We start from the raw sequence: 7,457 nt of genomic DNA on the forward strand, positions 1-7,457 counted from the left end.
AAGGGAAAATGAATTTCAGCGCCCTGTCAGCAAGGGTGTGGTGGTCCTGTCTTTCATAGCTGGACAGCGGAAGAGCCTCAAATTTCAGTTTGAAATCCCCAGGGTTTGTTTTGGCAGGATGATATATTATTACAGGTTATATTTTATAGAAACCAACCATCTATCTTATGCTGCCTGTCAGTGAGGTTCACAGGGGGCTGGTGCCTGTCTGCAGCTATGAAAGGAGGGTGAAAGAAGGGGGTACACCTGGAAAGGTCCAATGCAGATTTTGAAACACCTAGCCGGTGCAGCCTGAACACATCGTCAGTGAAGGACCCAGGGTCATAGGGTGTTTCGGGTCTTTGATCTTCAGACACCCTCGTCTGGGCGACCCAACCGGGGTTGATCAGGCCCCAGTTTGTGTTCAAGCAGCGCGCTACTCCATGCGTGTCCCCTCTTGATCCACAGCCACCTTGAGGCTTTCTCAGCGGCCTCACTGATGTTTCTGGTGGCTCTTCTCTCAAGCAACCCTCTGATGCCAAGGAGCCTGAATGCCCGATGCACAGTCTGACTTAGGAAGCCTCTGCAGCCCACTTCTATTGGCTCACAGCGGGCCCTCCATCCACGGCATCTGCATGCCTCGATCAGCTCAAGATACTTCGCCCTCTTCCTTTCATGAGCCTCCTCCATCCTGTCTTCCCAGGGGACTGTAAGCTCCAGCAACACAACTTGCTTCGTTGAGTCAGATGTTAAGACCAGATCTGGTCTCAGTAACATCCTTACAATGTGCTCTGGGAACTTTAGCTGCCTTCCAATGTCCACATGCAACTGCCAATCCCGAGCCACGGCTAGCAGTCCAGATGTGCCCCTACCTGCTCTCTCAGGTTTCTCCCCTGCCCTGACAAAGAAGGTATTGTGCCTCAAAGGGGACTGGTGCTTTGACTCCAGGATTCCAGTGCAGATGGTGTCTGCTACTGCCTTCAACACCTGGTTATGGCGCCACGTGTACCTTCCCTCTCCCAGTGCTTTAGGGCAGCAGCTCAGGATGTGCTCCAGGGAACCATGAGCCGGGCACAGTGGGCATGTTGGTGCTTCTGCAAGGCCCCAGGTATAAAGGTTAGATGGACTTGGAAGGACATCATACACTGACTGGATCAGGAACTTAAGTCTTGCTGGTTCATACTTCCATAGTTCTGTCCAGGTGATCTTCCGGGCGCAAGCATGGTTCCAATTGGTCCAGGCTCCTTGCTGGCGCATTGCCACCATCCTACTTTGGCGTTCCTCCTCCACCTCTGCACGAATCTCTCCCTGTATCATCTGTCGACGCACTTGTCCTCGGGCTTGGTCATAGCGCAGCTTTGTAAGGCTACCTAGACCAGCTCATCCCACCGCCACAGAGCCAACTATGACACTATGTCTCAGTCTTGCTTCTGCTTGGTTGACTGCCTGTTGTGCTCGCCATTTCCTCCCAGTTCTGACTGTGATGCCGGCAGAAGAGACTGGTGTCAGCAGAGTCTCTGTAAAGCAACACCTCCCTGGCTCTGGTGACTTTAAACTCCTCCGTCACGCCAGTCAAAGGAAGCTGCAGCTTGTTGGAGTGCCCATAGAGGGCAATGCTGCTGAGACTCTTTGGTAGACCCAGCCATCTGCGTAGGTATTGGCTGACATTGCGTTCAAAGCCCTCTACCATGGTTACTGGAACTTCATAAATCAGTAACGGCCACAGAAGTCTTGGCAGGATTCCGTGCTGGTATATCCATGCCTTAAACTTCCCCGGGAGACCAGACTTGTCCACTGCTGCTAGCCATGCCTTTAGCTTTAGCTGGGCTGCCTCCACTGCTGCTTTGTCCTTCAGAGTGCTATCGAAGATCTTCCCCAAGCTCTTCACAGGCTTCTCTGACACTGTCGGAATTGGGACTCCATCCACGCAGAAGCGGTATTTGTCCTCCACTTTCCCCTTCCTCAGGACAAGGGATCTGGACTTGGCTGGCTTAAATATCATCCTTGCCCATGCCATGATCCTTTCCAGACCACGGAGGAGCCACCGGCATCCTGTCACTGATGTTGATGTGACAGTCAGGTCATCCATGTAGGCCCTAATTGGTGGTTGGCGAATGCCAGATCTGGACAAGGGGCCCCTACATTCCACTTCTGCAGCCTTGACCAGCATGTTCATAGATAGGGCAAACAACACCACTGACATGGTGCAACCAGTGATAATGCCCTTCTCTAGGCGGTGCCATGCAGATGTTGTTGTTCCAGTGGTGAATCTCAAACTGAAACCACTGTAGTAGTCCCATATGAGTTCAGTGATCTTCTCAGGAACGTGGTATGTTGTCAGAGCTTTTGACACAAGCTTTTGTGGAATAGATCCGTAGGCATTTGCCAAGTCAAGCCAAAGGACTGCAAGGTCTCCTCGGTTTTCTCTCGCCTCCCGTATCAGCTGGGTGATCACTCCTGTATGTTCCAGACAGCCCGGCATGCCTTGAACTCCGCCCTTCTGCACAGAGGTGTCAATGTAGGAATTTCTCAGGAGATACTCAGATAACCTGTTAGCAAGAATCTTAAAGAAGATTTTGCCTTCCACACTGAGTAGGGAGATGGTGCGGAACTGCGTGATGTCACTCGCATTCTCCTCCTTTGGTATCCAAACACCCTCTGAGTGACGCCATTGCTGGGCCACCTTCCCCCTCCTCCATACTACCCTAATAAGTCTCCAGAGCCTCTCCAGAAGTCTCGGGCAATGTTTGTAGACTTTGTAGGGCACTCCACTTGGACCTTAGGCTGCAATAGTACGTGCAGCTCGTACGATGTTCCTGACCTCTGCCAGGGTGGGTTCCTTAATGTTAAACTGGACAGATGGTATCGGAGGTGTGGGTAGCTCTCTGCAGGTAGGCAGTTCCTCCTCTCTCCTGCTGTCGCTGTATGTGGCACTAAGGCTCTGGTTGATCTCATTCTCTGAGCATTGTAGGGTCCCACTCCTCGTCTGCCCCAAAAGCCACTTCGTAAATCCAAACGGATTTGCACCAAAGGCTGTTGGCTTACAAGCCCTCTCTCTGCCTCTCCGCCTGTGCCACTCAGCCCGACGCAGAGATAGTTTCTGCCTCAGGATGCCCCGGAGTTCTCTCAGGGCTGGTCTTTCCTCCTCACCCGCCTTCTTATACTGGCGATTCAGGGCTTTGAGCTCTTTCCTAAGCTGGGAGATCTTGGTCTCACGCCGGTTTGGCCTAGCAAAGTTCTGAGCCTTTGGTAATTTTATGCCAAATCTCTCTGCACCGATGCTGATGATTAGTGTGCTCATCAACTGGAGTCGCTGATCAACTTCTCCTCTGCAAGATGCCTTTAGAGTAGCATCAACATCCTCATCAAACTGCCGCCACTGAGCCTCCTTGTTTGTAGCCGGCCATAAAACCCGACGCTGTTCTGATGGTTTGCTAGGTGTAGCATGTCGAGCATGGAGATTCTGGAAACTGTGGGGTGCCTCCGGTTCCTGCTCCTCCTCCGTCTCACCAGGGTCAGTGCTTGGCACTGGCTCTGTGCGTTGCTCTGCTTGCTTCCTTTTAAAATAATAATAAAAAAGAATAACTAGAATACATTTTTTAGTGTTTAGTGGCCTTTTTTTGATCATGTTTCTTTTAAGTATACTGATAAACAAATGGGATTAAAAGAGAGGGGGACAAGTTTTTCGGAAAAGGTCAACAAGCTGGGACACGAATGTTGATAACCATGGCCTCCATGGTCGTCTGCTCAACTCCTACGCCATTAGATTATACAAAAATAAAAAATAAATAAAAATAATAATAATAATAAAAATTAGATGGTTTTTTGTGTGCATATTTTTCTAAATTTTCCTCCAACTTTCTGTGAGATTCTGAAGAAACCAGGTTCGAGACTTTAAAGGCATCTCTATGCGATGCATCAACTAGACCAAAAGTTTTTTTTTTCAGTAACACCAATCCATATGATAGCTTATGATCTATTAGGTCAGTCCACTTAAGTTCTGGTCCTCTTCAGGGATCCCTTCCAAGTGTTTCGATACCAACGCCGCCGTACAAAATACAAGGGAAAACCTGTGAAGAGAGATTTTGATTAGAAAATTGCAAATAAAGAAAACTAAGTTAAATAAAAAGAAAAACCCGCAAAAACTTCATTCAGCACCTTTAATCTTTTCTGAGGTCACCAAACAAATGACAGCATGAAAGGTTTTTTTTTTTTTTTAAAGAAACATTTTTTGACTGATTAGATAACGATTTACAGAAAACAGTAACAAAAGAAAGGACAAAAATCAAACTATGAGGGCTTGTTCTATAAATGACAGCCTTGTAACTTTAAAGGCATTGAAGTATAAATGAATTTGGCATCTTATCTGTTATTATCTGAGTTATATATGTTTTAAACATCAACAAGCTTTAGGGCATCATCAATAAATTACTGGAGCATCTGTTTTAATGAGGCTGTGGGGAGAGAAAGTTTTGTTTTAACTAGGATGCTGTAAAAATTCACAATCTGCCACAATCACTACAACTTTATTTTAAACTGACTTCCATTTAAACTTATGTAAAAACAGTAAACTAAACAGGACATCCTCACTAATGAGGCTCCAATGTGTTGATGTATCCAAACCCTGAATCAGCCATACATACCTGATCCTCCTGAATTTCTTAGTAATACAGATTATGTCTGCAGCAGCCTAGAATATAGTATTATTATTAACATTTTTTTGGGCCAGAACAGCTGGGGTTCAAGCCAGAGACGCTCTGACTAGTAGTATACGACACCAGCCAACATGCCAGAGAGCCACCGCAACAATGCCTTTATTAAGAGCTGAAGAAAGTTAGATGAATCACAAATAGCTCAGCATCACAATAGTCATGAGCACATCTTTGACAACCATGGATACGAGGTGGTAGCAACAGTTACCGTGGCAACAAAAATAAATCTTGTTTTGATGCTTTTTTACTGTCCTACCATAAATCAGGTGTTTTGTTTATTTTTATTTTTTACCATGTTTCCGCTATTTTTGAATAACTGCTGATCATCCTATTGAAAAATCTTTCTGTTTGTGTTGATTATAGGTGTTAAAGAAAAATGATTATTTTTTAGACTTTAATACAGTTAATCTTATGGCATGTGTAAACACTCTCACTTGAACATATTTCTTAATTTTGAACAAGGCTGTGTTAATGATTTAAAACTACTAATGGATAAGTATTTAGACCACCAGCCCATAGAATGAGTATCTCCTGGGGGGTGAATAACAGTTAAGCCTGCAGGAGAGATTTCTGCTTGGTTTACAGAAGGTCAAAAGTGAGGCCCCCCGCATTCCACAAGCTGTCTGTGAGAGCTTATCTTGTGTTTTATGACTTTAGGAATGCTAGATGCCAGGACAAGCTTTCCGCCTTTTCTTGTTAAAACAAAGAAGCAAATGACCCCAGATGTTTGCAGTAAATTAGGTGAAGCTCAGTGTCAGAGATGGCTCTGGTTGGAGGACCGAGGGCCAGCCCTTTTTGAATGGATTAGATACAAGAGGATAAAGCTTTCTAAATAGAAGTTACAGATCAGATTTTGCTCTTGCAAACTCTCCAAAGATGTCTTGTACGTCTTTGCTTTCTTTCCTCCTATGTCAGGTAATGGAATGTATGTCTCTGTTGTTCTGCAGTTTCTGGTGTAGGCTTGTGCATTGTCTTATTTCTAAGTGTATGCATTGTCTTATATTGGATTAAACTCTGTAATTCTGTGATGTCAACATGCCTTGCTGATTTTCATAGTGACCACACGCAGCTCGCCGAGTGGACCTGGGGAAGGGAAGAATCAAAAGCCAACCTTTTTCCAAAGTTAACTATGTTAGAATATTTTCTTCCTTTAAAATTGGGGGCTCGTGCCGGTTCTGGAGTCTCGGCGGACGGCTGTTTGGTCCTGATTGATCCGTTTCGGCCCGACGCTTCGGTGTGGTAAGACAGTATCTGATTATTTTTCAGTTGTCTGAAGCGCCGTGTGGTCGGACCGGGGCTGATTTGCTGTGTGCGGCCTCACAGAATTCAGATGCTGCAGAGGTAGATAAAATCCCTTCTAAAAGAGTCGGTTGTTTAAGGATTTGAATAAATACACATTGCAGGGAACTGTGGCTAGTTCAAACAGAGCCTTTACGTTAACTCTGACTTAAGCTGGGTTTTTTAAAAGAAGGTTTTATTGATTGATTAATTAATTAATTGATTAATTAATAAAGATTAATTTATTATTTTTACCCTGAGGAGCAATGCCTGGGCCTCTAAAAAAAGTATTTTGGAAATTTGTGTATTGGTTAGTTTTGGCTTGTATCAGCCGGAGATTTCGACTCATCTCCAGTGGACTTATAATTATTTGGGTTAATTGGATCGAGTTGTATCACTCATGGAAAAGGACTAATAGCGGGTTAATTGGACCGAGTTGTATCACTCGTGGAAAATAAAGGACTAAAATAAATTATTTGATTTAATACGGGTTCAATCGCTCTCCCCAGCTGAAAAAGAAAAAAACCTTTTGTCACTGGGCGGATTGAGTGATCGAATAAACTAAATTGAGGCTTATTTTCGCCTCGAGCTTGACCCAGCTCTGAAGTGTAGGACTGAGAAGTTGAAATGAGAATAAAAAGGATTTGTAAAATTGAAATTGGACAATTAAAAGATGCGTCATACATTCTTTTAGCCGGCTCCTGACGTTTTCTTTTCTTTCTTTTCTGTCTTTTCTTGACTGAACTACAACGTTGTCTGTGTTTCTGTGTTTTGTATGTTTCTTTGTGTTTGTGGCTGTGTGTCTGTCTTCCCCCGTTATACTGTAGCCTATGTCCCACCACGCGCTGCTGTCTATTCGTCTGTCTGTGTCTGAATTGTGCTGAGATTGTGCGGAAGTGATTTGTGTTTCAAGATTGTGTTCTGAAATATTGTTAAATATTTTTGCTGGATGTTGTATTACTAACTTTCTGTTAAAATGTGCTTCTGTGGGACAGAGGTGTCTCCGTTTTGGATGCAAGTTTTGTTTCACAGCAGGGGGACTGATTGACCCCCCTTATTTGCATTTTGGGAGTGCTTCAGTTCTGTGCTATTTCCAGCTCACGCTTTCAGGGTTCTTGGATTTTGATGTGAATTGCTTTAGGACTGTGTTTTGTGTTGAAATGAAAAGTACAAAATAACAGATTTACAGATGTTTTTACTTTCTCAGCGGTTGAAATGTGTTGCATCAGTTCCAGGCTTGAGCACTGGAATGATCCAATTGTTTATTATAATACTGTAACATTGACAATCACTTAAATTTCTAGGTTTCCTGACACAGGAGGGAACACCCTCACTGCTTGGAACAGGAGAACATATGGATGTTTTTCTGCTTAACAGTGTTTTCTACACTGTTAATGTGGGACATGTTGAAACACTAATGAATGACTTTGTTTCTTGTAGGACGATCTTCGTGTGCAGCCCATTTCGCATATTACATGACCACATGAA

At 44.4% G+C, this 7,457-nt stretch overlaps 1 pseudogene; it reads right to left on the reverse strand.

Annotated features, from left to right (window-relative positions):
• Positions 1 to 348: 348 nt before the first annotated feature.
• LOC119788153 lies at positions 349 to 3,280 on the reverse strand (annotated as a pseudogene).
• Between the last annotated feature and the right edge of the window lie 4,177 nt (positions 3,281 to 7,457).

The sequence above is a fragment of the Cyprinodon tularosa genome, unplaced genomic scaffold, assembly GCF_016077235.1.
Source record: "Cyprinodon tularosa strain WSP-4 unplaced genomic scaffold, ASM1607723v1 ctg31, whole genome shotgun sequence".
NCBI classification, from domain to species: domain Eukaryota; kingdom Metazoa; phylum Chordata; class Actinopteri; order Cyprinodontiformes; family Cyprinodontidae; genus Cyprinodon; species Cyprinodon tularosa.